At 39.8% G+C, this 21,129-nt stretch overlaps 1 pseudogene; it reads left to right on the top strand.

Moving 5' to 3' along the window:
* Positions 1–229: 229 nt before the first annotated feature.
* LOC120246652 lies at positions 230–17,263 on the top strand (annotated as a pseudogene).
* The last annotated feature ends 3,866 nt before the right edge of the window (positions 17,264–21,129 follow it).

Genomic DNA, 21,129 nt, shown 5'->3' with positions numbered 1-21,129 from the left:
TGAAACAGGCTCCAGGCTCTGAGCTGGCAGTCAGCACAGAGCCCGACGCGGGGCTCGAACCCACGAACCGCGAGATCATGACCTAAGCGAAAGTCGGAAAGTCGGACGCTTAACCGACTAAGCCACCCAGGCGCCCCTGAAGCCTATTTTCTTTAAAAACGGAGATAATCCATAGCCCTTGCCTCCACTCCTGCCAATAGTCACATGCTCACACCCAGAGAGCCTGTAACTCCACCGCGCCATCTGTGGTATTTGGGCCCTTTGTGGCAGTGATGATTGTCTCTCTGATCAGTGTCTAAGCGCACAGAGGTCCAGATTCATTTCATCTTCAGAATGTCAACAGATATATAAATTGCTGCTTTGGATTTCACTGGTTGGAAGTGGTTGACTAGTTGTTTAGAATGCAACCAATCTGAGCAAAGAAATATCCTTACTATGGTTCTGTTATAATGGAGAAATCTATAACCACAAGGAGATGAAATACATTTTTTTAAGTTCATTTATTTATTTTGAGAAAGACAGAGATGGTGCAAGTGGGGGAGGGTCAGAGAGAGTAGGAGAGAGAGAGAATCCCAAGCAAGCTCCACACTGCCTGCACAGAGCCCTATGTGGGGATCGAACTCACAAAACCTAGAGCTCATGACCTGAACCAAAACCAAGAGTCAGATGTTTAACCGATTAAGCCACCCAGGCACCCCGAAAAACATTTCCTTTTAAATTTAAATACTCTTTAATTCTCCCTTTGAACTTCTTTTGAATTTAATTACTAGACCAAAATGGATGGTGAGATCATCTTTCATCATTATAAGAAAGGAGGAACTGAGCAAATAATTTGTATGTTGGATGAGGTGTTTGCATCCATTTCATAGGAAACTGCCAATAAGAAAGTGTTCCTGGGCATAGACACCTATGGAGTCAGACGTTTGTTTAAAGCCACAATAGAAGACAGATTTTGGCTGTTTGTTTAGAAGCTAAAGGTCTTGTTAACTTGAAGCACATCACAACTCCTTTATCAGAATGGAACCTTAAAAATAAAAAAGTGGAGCATTTTCTTCTGGGACACTATCAAATTCTGGATTGAAAGCCAAGTGATAAAGTTGCATCCATAGAAATGATTCACTCTCATCACCGTAGAGATGAACATCTGCATGCCCTCTTTAACAGTGTGGAGAAACTATTCCCAGGTCTTAACATAGAAACTGCAAAGAGAAGGTGAGGAGAATGAAAGACAGCAAGTATAGGCCACCCATTCAAGGACTTTTGCTATAAAGGAGAGGGAAAGGTGGAAGATGAGAAACAGTACAGTGTGTGCGGATGTGCATGTGCTATGAACGATCCAGTAGACAGGAGACAGACTGATGATGCCAGAGACCAGGGTAATGATCCTTAAAACTGAAACTCAAGGTTGGTTGTGATTTCATTGTGAAAAGCATGTAATGTTTCCTGGGGAAGAAGATTTAGTCATGTTCTTTTTTTCCTCTTCATATATATGCCTACTATTTTTTGGAGGGGAGATCCTTTTTAATAGTGCTATTAAGAAACACTGGGTGACAAAAGGACTGGATGCCTTTTATCAGGGGGCTTGGATTCCAGCTGAGTTGCTGTCACCCTACTGAAGCAGCTAAAAGAGGCTCTGGGACAGTATGTCCTCAGTCATTTGTAACAGGCAGGGAGAAAGTCCCCATTTACTGGCTGCTGGAAAGGTAGCAGATCACATTGTGAACATAATGAAGACCTTTTTAACTGTGAAGAATGCATTCAGATACTGAATGAATTCATATTTTCCTTAGAAACTTATGACCTTACAACAGTTCACACTTCAACAGATATATATTTAATTTCCAAGTACATTTGGAAGAACACAGCGTGGTGATCTCTGGTTCAGATGTACTTCCACAGGGTTACATATATTTTCACAAAAACTTCTTCTTTTAAAAAAGCCAATGGGCGCCTGGGTGGCTTAGTCGGTTAAGCATCCAACTTCCGCTTAGGTCGTGATCTCGCGGTTCGTGGGTTCGAGCCCCGCGTCGGGCTCTGTGCTGACTGCCAGCTCAGAGCCTGGAGCCTGTTTCAGTCTGTGACTCCCTCTCTCTCTGACCCTCCCCTGCTCATGTTGTCTCTCTCTCTCTCTCCTAGAAATAAACAAAACATTAAAAAAAAAAGCCAATGGTAGAGTGAGAAACTTCTGAAGAAGCTCTGTTTGTTTGATTGTTCTCTACACAGATCAAACTACTGTTGCCCATGGACCTGAACTGAAAGTCCCATTCCTGGATCATTGATTTTCTTCCCATTACTTGTCTCTCCTACCAGTAAAGAATGGAATAGAAAGGGAAAGAGTATTTGAAGACTCTAGTCTTCAATCTCGAGAGAATCTGGCAGGATGCCTGGGTGGCTCAGTTGGTTAAGCATCTGACTCTTGATTTTAGCTCAGGTCATGATCTCATGGTTTGTGGGATCAAGCTCCCAGTCAGGCCCTATGTTGACATAGCAGAGCCTCCTTGAGATTCTCTCTCTCCATCTCTATGTTCCTCATCCTGCTCACACACTCTCTCTCTCAAATTAAGTAAACTTCAAAAAAAGAGAGATTCTATGGTGACCATTAGAAGCCTTCAATGATGGTATAACCTGTTAATAGTTTCTGGTTTATGACTTTACAGGAATATATTGGACATCAGGTTAATGATACACTAATGGTAACTGCAAGACATTTCCCTCAGTACTCCTCAAACTACAAAGGCGATTACTACCAGTAATATTTGAATGCCACTACCCATGCCAGGCTGACTGGCTGACCAATTACTAGATGCCCAACTGGATCAGTGCCACTGACCCTTCTGCCTGCATTCTGACCCATTACAAGTCAGCTGCCAAAGCTTAGGCACTCTCTAAGATAGAGACTGAAAGTAAAAAGTTCCTCTTTCTTGTGAAAGGTAGTGGGATGGGGGAAAGCAGGGCCAAACACCCATATGTACTTGGGCATGAGGGGAAAAAAACCTCTCTCAAATCTAAAAAAAAAAGAAAGAAAGAAAAAAGAAAAAATTAAAAAGAAATTGTTCCTGGGGCACCTGGGTTGGATAAGGGTCTGACTCTGGATTTTGGCTCAGGTACTGATCTCATGGTGATATTGAGACCCATGTCAGGCTCTGCACTGTCTGAGCAGAGCCTGCCTAGGATTCTCTCTCTCCCTCTCTCTCTCTGCCACTCCCCCACTGCATATGCACTCTCTCTCTCTCAAAATAAATACACTTAAAAAATAAAAAAGAAATCATTACTAATGGGGTGAGAAGAATAGAGGAGACGGGATAGAAGCCAGATACGTTTGTATACTTGACTTTGAAATGATGTAAATATTTTACATAGATCAAAAACAGTATTAAAATATTTTTAATTTTTTAATGGTTTATTTATTTTTGAAGGGGGCAGCAGAGAGAGAGGGGGACAGAAAATTCCAGGCAGGCTCTGTGCTGACAGCAGACAGTCCAATGTGTGGCTCCAACTCAGGAACCATGATGAGATCATGACCTGAGCTGAAGTCAAACAACTACCTGACTGAGCCACCCTGGTGCCTCTAAAACAGAATTAGATTTTAGCAATCTCAGGGAGCCTACGTGGCTCAGCTGGTTAAACATCTGACTCTTGATTTCAACTCAGGTCATGATCTCACAGTTTGTGATATGGAGCCCCTCATTGGGCTCTGTGATGATGGCATGGAGCCTGCTTGGAATTCTCTCACTCTTCTTTCTCTGCCCCTCCCCTCACTCGAGCACGTGCTCTCTCTCTTTCTCTCTCTCTCTCTCAAAATAAATAAATAATTTTTTTAACTTTAGCAATCTCTAACTATCTGAAGGAAAATGAAGCAAATGAAATTACTTGGAATCCTCAGTGACCTAACTACTAAATCCATGGCTTTGCTTTAGGGTACATTCAGCTTAACGTGTATATATAATTTGAAATTGCTGATCACTTACTCATTTTTTTAATTTAAATTCAAGTTAGTTGGGGCACCTGAATGGCTCAGTCAGTTAAGCATCCAGCTCTTGATTTCGACTCAGGTTATGAACTGACAGTTTTTGAGTTCAAGCCCAGAGTCAGACTCTGTGCTGACAGCCTGAGTCTGCTTGGGATTCTCTCTCTCTCTCTCTCTCTCTCTCCGCCCCCCCGTCTCTCTCTCTTTCTCTCTGTGTCTCCCCTGCTTATGCATGCTTGCATGCATGCTCTGTTTGAGAGAGAGAACATGTACAAATGAGCTGGGGAGGGGTGGAGAGGGAGGGGGACAGAGGATCTGAAGTGGGTTCTGCGCTGACAGTAGAGAGCCTGATGCAGGGCTTTAATTCACAAACTGTGACATCATGACCTGAGCAAAAGTCAGATGCTTAACTAACTGAGCCACCCAGGTGCACCTAAATAAACTTAAAAAAAATATATTCAAGTTAATTAACATATAGTGTGGTATTGGTTTCAGGAATAGAATTTAGTGATTCATCACTTACATATAACACCCAGTGCTCAACATAACAAGTGCCCTCCTTAATGCCCCTCACCCCTTTAGCCCAACCCTCCACCCATGACCCCTCCAGTAACCTCAGTTTGTTCTCTTTTTTAAAAGTCATTTATGGTTTGCCTTCATCTGTTTTTATCTTGTTTTTCCTTCCCTTCCCCTTTGTTCATCTGTTTTGTTTCTTAAATTCCACATGAGTGAAATGTGATATTTGTCTTCCTCAGACTGACTTATTTCGCTTAGCATAATACACTCTAATTCCATCTGTCATGTTGCAAATGGCAAGATTTCATTCTTTTTGATCACCGAGTAATATTCCATTGTGTGTGTGTGTGTGTGTGTGTGTGTGTCTGTGTGTGTATCACATCTTCCTTATCCATTTGTCAGTTGATGGACATTTGGGCTCTTTCCATACTTTGGCCATTGTTGGCAGCGCCACTATAAACATTGGGCTGCATGTGCACCTTCAAATCAGCATTTTTTTTTTTTATCCTTTGGATACATATCTAGTAATGCAATTGCTGGGTCATAGGATAGCTCTATTTTTAATTTTTTGAGTAATCTCCATATTATTTTCCAGAGCAGCTGCACCATCTTGCATTCTCACTAGCAGTGCAAAAGGGTTCCTCTTTCTCCACATCCTCACCAACATCTTGTTTCCTGAGTTGTTAATTTTAGCCATTCTGAGAGGTATGAGGTGGTATCTCATTGTTTTGATTTGTATTTCCCTGATGATGAGTGATGTTGAGTATCTTTTCATGTGTCTGTTAGCCATCTGGATATTTTCTTTAGAAAAGTATCTGTTCATGGCTTTTGCCCATTTCTTCACTGGATGTTTTTTTTTTTTTTGAAAATAGTTTCTTTGTATAAGTTATTGAGCACATCTACTGAATTACTGTCTATTCTTCAAAACCCATCTCAAATGTTACCTACCCTGTAAAATCTTATTAGATCTCTATAGGCAAAATTATTACTTCCCTTTCACTCTGATAAGATCTTTTTTATGACATTGATTACATAGTGACATACATTACCAAAATGCCAAAATAGTAGTGGGTAGGGAAAAATAAAACATGAGAAGCCAGAAGATCTACATAGTATCATCATTTGTGAAGGAGGAAGCAGATAGAAGCAAGACCGACTTGAGAAAATGAAAATGGTTAAAATCAATAGTAGGACAGAATAAGGCTCACACTGAGATAAAACATAGGGAATAGAATCCAAGTTGACAAGTACAGGAACATAGGGACAAAGGCAAAAAAAAAAAAAAGTCCAGATAAAAAGTGAATCCAATCTTTCTGGGATCTGACACTTCAGGACTGCTGTTCTCTCCATCCCTGCTGGGCACCCAGTGGGGGCTGGACACCCAGCAGTGACGTAGGAGAGACATGGGCACCTCTACAGCCTTCCTGGAGGCTCCCCGCCTCAGGGGTTCCTGTGGGCTCTCACCCTCTTCATCTTGACCAAAGCTGCCTCTGCCACTAAGTGTTGTTCTGTGGTCCACTCTGGGCCCTCAACTACTGCAACCCCCCTCAACTATTTGGCTTCTCTGTGCACCCTCCAATCACATGCTCCCTGTGGCCAAGTTGTTGGTCCCACCTTTCCTATAGCTGCCTTCTGCCTTGCTTCCTTTGTGGCTTAGAGTACATTCACTCTTCTTCCTTTTGGGACCCACCACAAACTTCCTGTTTTCTCCCCCAGAAACATTTCTATCTCTCAGCTCTGCCTCAGAGTTCCTTAAACACAGACTCCAGTGTGTGATTTTCAAAGTGCATTAAGTAGCTATTCTTTTGGGGCATCTGGGTGGCTCAGTTTGGTTAAGTGTTCGACTCTTGATTTTGGCTCAGGTCATGTTGATAACACAGAGCCTGCTTGAGGTTCTCTCTCTTCCTGTCTCTCTGCCCCTCCCCCACTCACATGCATACACATACTCTCTCTCAAAATACATATATGTAATATAAAATATATATGTTATATATATATTTATATAAAGTATAAAAAATATATATAGTAAGCACCTAGGCAAAAATATCATGTCTAGGGTTTACTTCATAATAATCTGGAGTTGGGGATAGTAGGTGAGAGGAAAACTGAAACAAGATTGACCATGAGTTGATAATTATTGAAGCTGGATAGAAAATGAGGATTCACCATACTATTCTGTATGCTTTTGTGTCTGTTTAAGGTTTTCCTGGAGCATGAATGAACTATTGCTCTACACAATAGGAAGCAAATCTCACAAATACTGAGCTGAACAAAAGAAGCCAGGCACAAAGTGAGCATACAGTGTGATACCATTTATATTAAACTAGCAAAGCAGGGGCGCCTGGGTGGCTCAGTCGGTTAAGCGTCCGACTTCGGCTCAGGTCATGATCTCACAGTTTGTGGGTTCGAGCCCCATGTAGGGTTCTGTGCTGACAGCCAGCTCAGAGCCTGGAGACTGTTTCAGATTCTGTGTCTCCCTCTCTCTCTGACCCTCCCCTGTTCACACTGTCTCTCTCTCTCAGAAATAAATAAAACATTAAAAAAAAAACAGCCAAGCAATTCTCTTATGTTAGAAGTCAGGGGCGTCTAGGTGGCTCAGTCTGTTAAGCAACAGACTTCAGCTCAGGTCATGATCTCATGATACATGAGTTCAAACCCCGCATTGGGCTCTATGCTGACAGCTCGGAGCCTGGAGCCTGCTTCAGATTCTGTGTCTTCCTCTCTCTCTGCCACTCTCCCATTCATGTTCACGTGCTCTCTCTCAAAAATGAATAAACATTTAAAAAGTTTAAAAAAGAAATCAGAATAGGGGCGCCTGGGTGGCTCAGTCGGTTGAGCGTCCAACTTCAGCTCAGGTCATGGTCTCACGGTTTGTGGGTTCGAGCCCCGCATCGAGCTCTGTGCTGACAGCTCAGAGCTTGGAGCCTGTTTCAGATTCTGCGCCTCCGTCTTTCTCTGATCCTCCCCTGTTCATGCTGTCTCTATCTCTCTCTCAAAAATAAATAAAATATTTAAAAAAAAAAAAAGAAATCAGAATAGTGGTTACCCTCGGGGGAACAGTAACTGAGAGGGAGCCAAGGAAGAACTTCTGCTGTTCTGAAACTATCTTCTTTTTGGTCTAGGCATTGGTTACATAGATGTGTTTACTCCGTTAAAATAAAACAGTACACTTATTTTTTTTTAAGTCCTTCTCTGTATGAATGCCATACTTCTTAAAAGATACCTTTATTTGCAAAATTCAAATTAAAATGAATAAATGAGTAACAATTAGTTGTGTAGTCTAAGAAACTTATCTGTATATCCAATTTCAGTGGCTACTCTTGACTACTAATCACTGGATACAGCCTTATTATTAATGATATACTCAAGTTTTTGTTAATAAAAATGAGTCCACATAACCAAAAACTAGATACTGAAAGAAAATAAATTTAACCAGTACTTTTGGCCTTCTGAATAAATCTCAAGAAAGTATCTAACAAGCAGGCAAACTGATTGCTGTACATACATAATATGTGCATAGAGCTGCTACTCCGCACTGGAAGGCCTCAAGCAAGGCGAAGTACACAAAGTCTACTCTTTTTTTTTTTTTTATGTCTTTATTTTATTTTGAGAGACAGAGACTGAGAGCAAGCGGGGGAGGGCCAGCGAGAGGGAGACACAGAATCTGAAGCAGACTCCAGGCTCTGAGCTGTCAGCACAGAGCCTGATGTGGGGCTCGGACGAACGGACTGAGATCATGACCTGAGCCGAAGTCAGACACTGAACTGACTGAGCCACCCAGGCGCCCCCACAAAGTCTACTCATATGTCAATAGCACCGCAGCAGTTCAACATACTATATTTGACTAAGCTGTCTAACGAGAACATACATACACATACTATACAACAACTTTGTTCTTCAAGGCATTGAGAAACAGTTGTATACATTGCCAATGAACACACTGTGCCTTGTCCCATTGCAATATAAAATATAAAAGTTGGATGGAATAAAAAAAATTTTTTAACATTTTTAAAAGCTAGAGAGGATATACCAATTGGGGCCACATTCTAACTGGATATGGTCCTTCATTTAATATAGAAATAAAATCCACTGGGTGACCTTCCTTTACTCATTAACTCAAACCCATTACCTTGCCTATCATACAATCAGTGAGGGGTAAAATCAGAATTCTTAACCATTAAAATTGTAGGTTATCAGTGATAAAGCTTCAGAGACGTAGTGACGCTGAGTCAGTTTCCTCCACCACCAAACGTTAGTCCACTAACATTTCAGCTAGTTCTCCCCTTCAAATAAGCAAATACATGAACACTGTCCTTTAGAACCCAGGCTCCCTTAAGAGACTAAAAGAGATTTGTCTTAACCACAATAATTTCTGACAAATTGAAAATGCAGAGTCAAAGAGAAGACAGTACCTCCCTTATCTGCTTGCTGATGCTTGTGAAATACTTTTAATTCTATTATTAGAAATAAAGAGAAATAAGGGCTTTCTAGCTCTGGTCATGATTAAATAGCTTGTGTTGGACTAACTCTCCCACAAAGTAACAACTATAAACTACAAAAATATTTAAAACAACTGTGTGGTGAAACTGATGGAGACCCATCTAGATCCCTTTGGACCCCCTTTCCCAGTCCTGTGCACCCAATGGCCAGCAACTAAAGACTTTGCTGTTAACAATTATCCCTGCAACCTTTAGAAGATGCATTCTCAACTAATTTGACAATAAACTATTTGTAAAAAAATAAATAAATAAAAGAGACTTCAAAAAAAAAAAGATGCATTCTCAATGGGGGCAATAATTGGTCCTTAGGGAGAAAAAATTATACTCTTTTTATGTATAAAGCACAGATAAAAAGGGGCGTCTGGGTGGCTCAGTTGGTTAAGAGCCGACTTTTGATTTCAGCTGAGGTCATAAGATTGAGCCCTATGTCAGACTCTGTACTGACAGCTTCGAGCCTACTTGGGATTCTCTCTCACTTTTTCTTTCAAAATAAATAAATAAACACTTTTAAAAAAAAGCAAATACAGATATAAATATAGTACATAAACAGACATATGGTATACTTACAGCAATAAAATTTCATAGAAAGTGATTAGGGGAAAAACTGCCTAAGGCGAATTAAGGGTGTGATTATGAGCAAAAACTTGAGGAACTGTGTTTTGGGGGATTATGGCTCTGGAGTTGCTTTGCCATAAGAAGAGCCAGAAATGCTTGCAAGTATGACATTCCCTTGGATAGACTATAGCCAATTTCTTTGACTTGGGGAAGACAAGATCTAAGGTGGTGACTCATGTTCCAGAGTGTTCTGAGGATGAGTCTGAGCCTGGGTCTGAGCCTACATGGTACCCTCCCTTGACCTCTTTTTCCATATCTTGTTTCTTCTACTCCTTTTTTTAACTCAAAAAAAATTCTTAATGTTTATTGATTTTTCAGAGAGAGAGACGGAGTATGAGCAGCAGAGGGGAAGAGAGAGGGGGAGACAGAGAATCCAAAGCAGACTCCAGGCTCTGAGCTGTCAGCACAGAGCCTGATGCAGGGCTTGAACTCATGAATGTTGAGACCGTGACCTGAGCCAAAGTTGGGTGCTTAACCAACTGAGCCACCCAGGTGCCCTCCTTCTACTCCATTAATAGGTTATCCAAGAAGCACTTTCTTACTTAATCATTTTATCCAAATCCTTGGTTCAGGGTCTACTTCTGGAAGAATACAACCTAAGACAAACTATATGAAGCTACTGCAAAGCAATAAACACAAGCAGGCCTTAAAGTTTATGAACAATCAGAGCAGGAAAGCACATTAGAATCCAGCTGATGCACTGCTCTTCTATCTGTCAGACAGAATAAGTACAATTCATCATCCACAATGTCCTGATCCATCAATACATGCTAAAAGAAAAGGATCAAATTCTCAAAAAACAAGAGAAGAAACCCAGACAATAGAAAAAAAAACAGCAACAGGTGAATTTAATTTTGGAATGTAATCAAACAAGGACTAAAATACCTATTAAGATGTTTTATCCAAGAGAAGATGAAGAATTTCACCAAAGAGCAAGAATCTACATATATTTCTATTAAGTTTTTTATTTTAATTCCAATACAGTTAACATCCAGTTGTGTAAGTTTCAGGTGTATAATACAGTGAGTCAATAATTCTGTACATTACTCAGTGCCCATCCCAGTGAGTGCACTCTTACCCCATTGCCTATTTCACCCATTCCGCCAACTCAACTTCCCTCTGGTAACCACCAGTTTGTTCTCCATAGTTAAGAGTCTATTTTTCAGTTTGTCTCTTTTTTTCCCTTTGTTACTCTGTTTCTTAAATTCCACATGAGTAAAATCATATGCTATTTGTCTTCCTCTGACTTAATTTGCTTATTATCATTATACTCTCTAGCTCCATCCATGTTGTTGCAAATAGCAAGTCTTCATTCTTTTTTATGGCTTAATAATATTCCATTGTGTATATATACCACATCTTTATCCATCTATCAGTGGACATTTGGGCAGCTTCCGTTATTTGGGTATTATAAATAATGTAGCAATAAACATAGGGGCGCATATATCCTTTTGAATTAGTGTTCTTGTATTCTTTGGGTAAATATCCAGTGGTATGATTACTAGATCGTAGGGTAGTTCTATTTTAATTTTTTGAAGAACACTTTTCCACAGTGTTTTCCACAATGGCTGCACCAGTTTGCATTCTCAACAGCACACAAAAGTTCCTTTTTCTCCACATCCTCTCCAGCACCTGTTGTTTCTTAAGAATCTATATCTTTTTTAAAAGCCAACAGGAAGTTCTGTAACAGAAAGTGATTATATCTGAATTTAATAATTCAATTGATGGGTTTTATATCAGATTAAACAAAACAGAAAAGATAATTAATCAATTAAAGAGTAGGTCAGTGTATTAAATTCAAGGAGAGAGTAAAAAAGAACACAAGAAAGAGTATAAAAGACTTAGAGAACATAATAAAAAGTCTAATATCCATGTAATTGGTGTCTAAGAAGCAGAGGAGAGAAAAAAAAAATGAAGAGAAGTAATACGTGAAGAAATAGTATACAAAAAGTTCCCAACACTGATGAAAGTTATTAAACCACACATTCCAGATGCTCTACAACTCTCAAACGAGATACAGAGAAAACCACATCTAGGCATATAGTAGTCAAATTAAAGAAAACCAAATACAAAGGGGAAAATCTTAGAAAGATTAAAAGGGGCAACAATAAGCTTGAAAGTTAACTTTTCAAAAACAATTGTGGAAGTCAGAAGATAATAAAGTAACATTTTTAAAGTACTAAAAGAAAAAACAGACTTCTATATCAGCACAAAACAAGACAAAATAGAGTGCTTTCAATTCAAATGGACTAAACACCTAAATTCAAAATCCAAAACTATAAAACACCTAAGGTAAAAAATATGAAAAATGATTCCTGACACTGGATTTGGCCTGATTTCTTGTTTATGACACAAAGGGCAAAACACCAATCCCACTTCTTGATATATACCCAAAAGCATTGAAAGCAAAATCTCATAGAGATATTTTTACACATATGTTCATAGTAGCATTTGACAAAGTAGCTGTGGAAGTAACTCAAATGTCCATAAATGGATGTATAACAAAATGTGGCATATACATGAATATTATTCAGTCTTTTTAAAATTTGTTTATGTTTTTTTAATTTATTTCTGAGAGAGAGCAACAGCATGAACAGGGGAGGGTCAGAGAGAGAGGCAGATACAGAATCCGAAACAGGCTCCACGCTCTGAGCTGTCAGCACAGAGCCCGATGAGGGGCTGGAACCCACAAACCGTGAGATCATGACCTGAGCCGAAGTCAGACGCTTAACCGACTGATCCACCCAGGTGCCCCGACAGTCTTTTTTAAAATTTTATTTTACATTTATTTATTTTTGAGAGACAGAGTGAAACAGAGTGTGAGCAGGGGAGGGGCAGAGAGAGAAGGAGACACAGAATCTAAAATAGGCTCCAGGCTCTGAGCTGTCAGCACAGAGCCCGACGCAGGGCTTGAACTCAAGAACCCATAAGATCATGACCTGAGCTGAAGTCCGACGCTTGACCAACTGAGCCACCAGGCACCCCTATTATTCAGTCTTAAAAAGTAAGTTCTGTCTTGAGCTACAACATGAGACATTATTCTTTTTTTATAATGTTTTTATTTATTTTTGAGAGAGAGAGAGAGACAGAGCACAAGTGGGGGAGGGGTAGAGAGAGAGGGAAACACAGGATCTGAAACAGGCTCCAGGCTCTGAGCTGTCAGCACAGAGCCCATTGCAGGGCTCAAACTCATAAACCATGAGATCATGACCTGAGTCAAAGTTGGAAGCTCAACCAGCTGAACCACCAGGCACCCCAACATGGGACAGTATTCTAAGTGAAATAAGCCAGTCACAAAAAGGACAACTACTGTATGAAGGAAAAATATTGTATGAAGGAGGGAAATGGGGAATTGCTGTTTAATGGGCATGCAGTTTCAGTTCTGGAGATCTATTACGTAACAATATGAACATACTTAACACTACTGAACTGTGTACTTGAATACAGTAGAAATGGTAAATTTCATTTTGTATGTTCTTTACCACAACTAAATTTTTTTTTCTTTTAAAGTTGAGCATTTTTTTTATTTTAATGTTTATTTATTTATTTTGAGAGAGAGAGAGTGACTGCAAGCAGGGGAGGGGTAGATCATGATCTCACAGTTCATGGGATCAAAAACTGCTTCAGACTCTGCACTGACAGCAGGAGCCAGCTTGGGATTCTCTCTCTCTCTCTCTCTCTGCCCTTCCCCCACTTGCTTGTGTGTGTATGTGTGCGTGCGTGTGTGCGTGCATGCGCACGTGTGCGTGCATGGGTCAGTCTCTCTCAAGAAATAAATACATAAATATGCTTTAAATATGTTAAGGTTCATAATATACATAAGTATAAATAAATTTTGATTGCTTAAAACAACCATAAAATCTTGTGGAACTTAAAATGCATGAAGAACTAAAATAAATGACAACAGTACAAAAAGCTGAAAGAAGTAAATGAAGTTCAACTGTAATAAGATTCTTATATTCCTCAAATTACTAATTTAAGTAGAGTATGATAAGTCAAGGATGTATCTTGTAATTTCTAGGGTGACCACTAAAAGAATTATAAAAAGTCATAAATGAAAAGATAATAGAGGAGAAAAATAGATTAACATAAATATTTCATTAACATAAAGGAAGGCAAGAAAGCAGGAATAAAGGGACCAAATTTAAAAAAAAAAAAAAAAAAACAGGGCGCCTGGGTGGCTCAGTCAGCTAAGCATCCAACTTCAGCTCAGGTCATGATCCCATGGTTCGTGGGTTTGAGCCCCACGTCGGGCTCTGTGCTGGCAGCTAGCTCAGAGCCTGGAGCATGTTTCAGATTCTGTGTCTCCCTCTCTCTCTGCCCCTCCCCTGCTCACGCTGTCTCTCTCTCTCAGAAATAAATAAAACATTAAAAAAAGAAAACAGAGAAGACGAACAGAAAACCAATAGCAAAACAACAGACTTAAATCCAATTATAATAGTAATTATCTTATATGTAAAAAGACTGTATAGACCAATTTAAAGACAGGTTTCAGACTGGATTAAAAAAACACCATATGCTATGTACATGTTGCTCAGTTTATAGAACATAGAAACATTGAAAGAAAAAGTCTGAAAAAAGTTAAGCATGCAAACATTAGCTAAAGTAAAGCTGGTACAGTCATATTAATATCTGACAAGTAGACTTTTTTAAAATCATGAAAGTGACTTTATTTAACTGTTTTCAAATCAAATAAAATATATAAAAGGGGGCGCCTGGTTGGCTCAGTCAGTGGAGATTGTAAACCCTTATTCTCAGGGTTGTGGTTTCAAGCCCTATGTTGGGAGTAGAGATTATTTAAAAATAATATCTTTAAAATACATATGTATATATGTAAGAAATAGCTTATAGTTTAAAAATCAGATTTATAAAAAAATAAATAAAAATCAGACTTATAAACTATTCATTGAAAGGTTCTTAAAAAGCTAAGCCTCTTTTCGAGGATCCATAAACAAATGTAATTTAATATATCTAAGATACTATATTAGACAACATACAATAAACTTTGCCTACAGAACTAGATGTACTTTTTCCTCACTCTTAAGACATGTCTTTCTATGATGACAAAATTGATTTCTGATCATATTAGGAATCAGCCAGATGAGAAAAAAAAGTACACATTTTTTCCTCTTTTTTATTGAGACATAAGAAGTATATTTTTTTTAACTTTTTTTAAACATTTATTTATTTTTGAGAGAGAAAGAGGGTAAGCCGGGAAAGGGAAGAGAGAGAGGGAGACACAGAATCTAAACCAGACTCCAGGCTCTGAGCTGTCAGCACAGAGCCCAACGTGGGGCTCGAACTCACAAACCATGGGATCATGATCTGAGCTGAAATCAGATGCTCTACCAACTAAGCTACCTAGACCCCTGAACAAGAAGATTATTTAAGTTTATTTATTTTGAGAAAGAGACAAAGCATGAGTGGGGGAGGGGCAGAGAGAGAGAGAGAGAAAGAATGAATCACAAGCAGTCTCCACATTGTCAGCACAGAGCCCAATGCATGGCTCAAACCCAAAAACCTCAAGATCATGACCAAAGCCAAAGCCAGACACTTAACCGACTAAGCTGCCCAGGGCCCCCATCACAAGTAGATTTTAAGCCAAAAAGCACTAATGGAGATAAAGAAGAATACTACTGATGATGAAAGTGTCAATATAAATGAATATATAACAGACCTAACATACTCATCATAGAAATCTTTTATTATATCAATGTTTTATATTCTCTCCCAATTTTTGTCTAAGTCTTTCCACTTTCTCAACAGGCTTTTTATTTGTAAGTTTATCAATTTTTGAGAGAGAGAGAGAGAGAGAGCACAAGCAGGGGAGGGGCAGAGAGAGAGGGAGACACAGAATCCAAAGCAGACTCCAAGCTCCGAGCTGTCAGCACAGAACCTGACGTGGGGCTTGAACTCACGAACTGTGACATCATGAACTGGACCAAAGTTTGCTTAGCCAACTGAGCCACCCAGGCACCCTAAGAATGTGACTCTTAGCTCAGCTCAGGTCTTGGTCTCAGGGTCATGAGTTCAAGCCCCATGTTGGACTCTACATTGGATGTAAAGCCTACTTAAAAAAAAAAAAAAGAAAAAAATGGTCAAAATTGTAAAATGTTATGTATATTTTACCACACACAAAAAAATTAGATGTACAAATGGCCAATATGGACATGAAAAGATGATTAACATCAATAGCCATTAAGGGAAATGCAAATCAAAACCACTATGAGATGCACTTTACCCCATTAGGATGACTGATTATCAAAAACAAACAGATAAACAGAAAATAACAAGTGTTAGACACAGAGAAACTGAAACCTTTCAGTACTGCTGGTGACAATGTAAAATGATGAAGCCATTGTAAAAAAAATACCAGCTGGGATGGGGGCTGCCTGGTGGCTCAGTCAGTTGAGTGTCAGAGTCTCAGCTTGGTCATGATCTCATGATTCCCATGATCTCATGATTCCTGGGATTGAGCCCCAGATCGGGCTCTGTGCTGACAGCATGGAGCCCTCTTTGAATCCTCTGTTCCTCACTCTCTGCCTCTCCCCCCACTGCCCCCGTGCATGTGAGCACGCTCTCTCAATAATTAAACATTAAAAAAAATAAAAGGGTAAATTTTATGTTATGTATATTAGACCATATTTTTTTTTATTTTTTTAAGCTTTAATTTTTAAGTAATCTCTATACCCAACATGGGGCTCAAACTCACAATCCAGAGATCAAGAGTCACTTGCTCTACTGACTGATCTAGCTAGGCACCCCTATTTTACCATGATTTTTTTAAAAAGAAAGAAAAGTTTTGAAAGGTATCCTACCTCTTATGTAAGATAGGGACATAATATTAATATCTGCTTACATTTGCATAAATACTACAGTAATACTATAACAATAAAAATATTAAAATATTTGCCTCTCAGACGATCATAATTAGGTAGATAAGGACAGATGTGAAATTTCTCTGTGTACACTTTTCATACCATTTGTATTTAAATCGTGTAGTATACTACCTATTTAAAAATGAATAGATTTTTCAAATAACTAAATAACTTTTATTCAGACATGGCTTTTCCCTGACTAAAGAAGTCACATGCTTTTTAAATCATTCTTACATAATTAAAGGTCGGATAGTCACTTTAAATCATAAATACAGTCTCAATCCTATTTTAAATAGAAATGTGTGATCCCATAAAATAACAAAAGCTTCAAAGTCAATGCAGCTCGTCTCCTGTCATACAGATGGACTCTGCGGTGGGGTAGCTCCCATCAGTGGCAGAGGGGAGCAGAGCCCCCTTCGCCTGTCTAAGCGTCTAGGGTTCCTTCCTGTGATTTTACGACTCTCCCTTTCTGACCCACTGCCCTCCACCCAGAGGAGGAAAGACATGCTCCTACTTTTACAGGTAAGGTCACAGGACGGTTGCATGCTGTCTCTGCTTGCAGGTGTTGAAAGCCGCCCTTCCCTTCCGGGGCTCTTCACGGTTTGTAGGAGACACCCTCACAAATCACTGTTGAACTCTCGGCGGCCATGCCCCCCACCTGGAAGGACACAGTCTATACTCCAAACACTAGGAATTCAATGGGATTCCTCCAGCTTCTCCTTGTTTATGTTGCCTTTGAGCCAGATTATGCGCTGACCCCAAACAGGCTTTCTTTCACATCTGGTTGATGGGAAACACTCCTGCACTGATTGCCTAACAAACTCTGGAAGAACGAGCTGATCCCAATTTACTAGATACTCTCCCCTGCTCCACTTCCAAGCAGCCAGCCCCCTCTTCTCTTGCTCTCCAGATTTCCTGAAAAGGAATCAGACATCAGTGAATGGGGACCTGATAAATTGAGAGGACACACTTTAGGCTTTGCAAGTTGAAGCCTCTCTCCTTTGACTCAAGGCGAGGAGGAAATCACATATCTACTTCTCACTGGGAGAGGAGCAAGGTTCAAAACCCACCAACAGCTCTCTCCAAAGAAATCCTTTAAAAAATTCCTTTCCCTTAGGGTGAAGAAATTACAACACCTTGCTCAAATTATCAAAATTAATACAGCCAACAAGAGGCAGATAGATGTTATGCACCCCAGAATGTGATGCTCTGAGAAAAATACATCATTTATATAGCATTTTGACCAAGATCATAAACTGAATATAATCATGAGAAAATAGCAAAGTAAAAATAAGAATTGTTCCTTTAAAAATTTTTTTGGTATTCTTCAAAACTGCCATTGTGCTAAAAGACAAAGAAAGGCTCCGTCCGTCCGGGACTGGGCCTGTTCAGATGAAAGAGGGGACAGAGAGCGGCCAGCCGCATGCGGTAGATGCACTACAATCTCTCCAGGAGGAAACAAAAGCCAGGAGGGCCCGTGCAGCTGACGGGCTGGGATGTGTGCTTAAGTTCTTCAAAGGTACCGTTTCCCGGCTAACAGTTCCTAAAGCAGATAACTGTACCGGGGTTACATATCACATTGTCCTTTTTCTTAGGAGGTATACAATTAAGCATCTGGAGACAAAGGGGGTAATGCATGTGGCTTATTCTTAAATAATTTAGAAAAAACAGAGAAAGAGAGAAAGAAGGCTAAAAACTCCAAAAGCAAGTAAGGTAAAATGTTAACAGTAAGTGAAGCCATATAGAAGCTAAACAGGTACTTTTTGCAACATTCTTGCAATTTTTGGTGACTTTGAAATTATTTCCAAGTAAATACTAGGCTTTTTATATTGAAATCTTCTCTAAGGGCCATGTGGAGCACGTGACTCTGGTCTCCAGGTTGGAAGTTTGAGCCAGCCCCACACTAGGTGTAGGGATTACTTCAAAATAAAGTGTTGGGGCGCCTGGATGGCTCAGTCGGTTAAGGAGAAAACTTCAGCTTTGATCACGATCTCACAGTTCATGAGTCCGAGCCCCACATCGGGGTCTCTGTTGTTAGCACAGGGCCCGCGTGGGATTCTCTGTCCCACTCTCTTTCTGCCCTTGCCTTGCTTGCAACCTCTCTCTGTCTCTCTCTAAAAAAATAAACTTTAAAAAATAACATCTTAAAAATAAATAAATAAATAAAATCTGTCTTTTGAAAACATTTATTTACTTTTTAAAGAGAGACAGAATGCAAGCAGGGGAGGGGCAGAGAGAGAGACAGGGAGACACAGAATTGGAAGTAGGCCCCAGCTCCAAGCTGCCAGCACAGAGCCCAATGCAGGGCTCAAACTCACGAACTGTGAGGTCATCATCTGAGCTGAAGTCGGAACTCAACCAACTGAGCCACCCAGGTGCTCCTGTTTTTTAAATCTCCAAGAACATGACTTATTTATATCCTTGCTAAAGATAAAGGGACCAAGGGGGCACCTGGGTGGCTCAGTAGGTTAAGTTTCAAACTGTTGATTTTGGCTCAGGTCATGATCTCACTGTGTGTGGGATCAAGCCCCAGGTCAGGCTTCTCACTGACAGCACAGAGCTTACTTGGGATTCTCTCTCCTCTCTCTGCCCCCTTCTTTCCCTCTCTCTCTCTCTCTCTCTCTCTCTCAAAATAAACATTTAAAAAAGGGACCAAGAGAAATATATTTGATTTTGTAACAAATCCCTCTTCTTTTCCATTATTTTTATATGAAAACAGCACACAGGGGCACTTGGGTTGCTCATTCAGTTCAGTGTCTGACTTCAGCTCAGGTCATGATCTCACGGTTTGGGGGTTTGAACCTCTCATTGGGCTCTGTGCTGGTAATATGGAGCCTGCTTGGAATTCTCGCTCTCTCCCTCTCTCTATGCCCCTGCCCTACTCAGTCTCTCTCTCAAAATAAATAAACATTTAAAAAATAGGTCTTTTTTTAAAAAAAGAAAATAGCATACCAATGGACAAGTGTATATTATGAACACACTGTTTGAAAAACAATTACATGGACACCTGTGTACCCAGGGTACAGCTTATAAAACAGAACACTATCAATATTTTAGAAGCCCCTGCCCACATGATCTCAATCATGCCCCCACTACACCACCCTAGATAATCACCATCCTGACTTTTATAATTGTTCAATTATTTTCTTCATGTCTTTATCATATATGTATGTAGAACTTTACAATATATCATTTAAATGTGTCTCTTTCACATTTTAAACAAACAGAATGTTCTATGGTCTGAATGTTCAAAATTCATATGTTGAAACCTAATCACCAAGGTGATGGCATTAAGAGGAAGGCATATGGGAGGTGATTAGGTAATGAAGGTAGTGTCTTCATGAATGGGATTAGTGTTTTTATAAAAGAGGCCCCACGGGGCTCCCCAAACCGTTCTGCCATGTGAGGGTACAAGAAGTATCCAATCTGAAACAGAGCTTACACCTGACCATCCTGGCTCCCTGATCTTGGACTTCCAGCCTCCAGAACTGTGAGAAATAAATTTCCGCTGTTTTTAAGCCACCCAGTCTATAGTATTCTGTTACAACAGCCTGAATGGACTGAGAATGATAGAATGTTTACTTTTTCTAGGTCTTGCTTTTTTTGTTTTGTTTTGTTTTTGCTCAATTCTAAATTGGAAAAAAAAAATTAAGTTTATTCATTGAGGGGGAGGGGCAGAGAGAGAGAAAATCCCAGGAAGTCTTTGTGTTGTCAGCACAGGGTCCAGTGCAGGACTCAAACTCACAAACCATGAGGGCATGACGAGCTGAAATTAAGAGTCAGTTGCTTAACCAATTGAGCCACCCAGGTGCCTCTCAATACTACATTTTTAATGATTCATTCACACTAATGAATATAGCTAATGTTCATTAATTCTCATCGCTATAAAATAGGTCAGTGTATGACTATGGTACTGCAATCTATGCAATCCAGCTACTATTGACAAACATTTGTATTGCTCCTATGTTTTTGTCATTATTAAATAATGTTGCTGTTAGTATTTTTGCACTAGTATCTTGATAAACACATGCATGAGCCGGGGCACCTGGGTGGCTTAGTTGGTTAAGCGTCCGACTTTTGCTTAGGTCATGATCTCACGGTTCGTGGGTTCGAGCCCCGCGTCGGGCTTTGTGCTGACTGCCAGCTCTGAGCCTGGAGCCTGTTTCAGTCTGTGACTCCCTCTCTCTCTGACCCTCACCTGTTCACGCTGTCTGTCTCTCTCTCTCCTAGAAATAAATAAAACTTTTAAAAAAAAAAAACACATGCATGAGCCTTCTCTAGCACACACTCCTATAATGGAACTGGTTGTATGAACCAGAGTTCAAATTTACTGGGGACTAGTACTGTCAACTACATAATGCCAAAATGTTTTCTAAGGTGACTGTAGCAATTTACATTTCCACCAGCTACGTATGAGAAAAACATCTGCTCCACACCCCATACCCCTTGTCAACATTTGGTACTATCCAACTTTAAAACTGTTCTTTTCTGGTAAATATGAATGGTATCTTATTACGGTTTAATTTGCATTTCCCTCAATACTATTGAACTTGATCTTTTTGCATATATTTATAGGTTGTTTGTCTTTCTCTTTTATGAAATGCCTATTCATATCTTCTCTTTTTTCTATTGGGTTTTTTCATATTGATCTGTA

Source organism: Hyaena hyaena, unplaced genomic scaffold (genome assembly GCF_003009895.1).
Source record: "Hyaena hyaena isolate Hyena2069 unplaced genomic scaffold, ASM300989v1 scaffold_478, whole genome shotgun sequence".
NCBI lineage: Eukaryota > Metazoa > Chordata > Mammalia > Carnivora > Hyaenidae > Hyaena > Hyaena hyaena.
The sequence above is the reverse complement of the archived record's forward strand: the minus strand, read 5'-3'. Positions and strand labels throughout refer to the sequence as shown.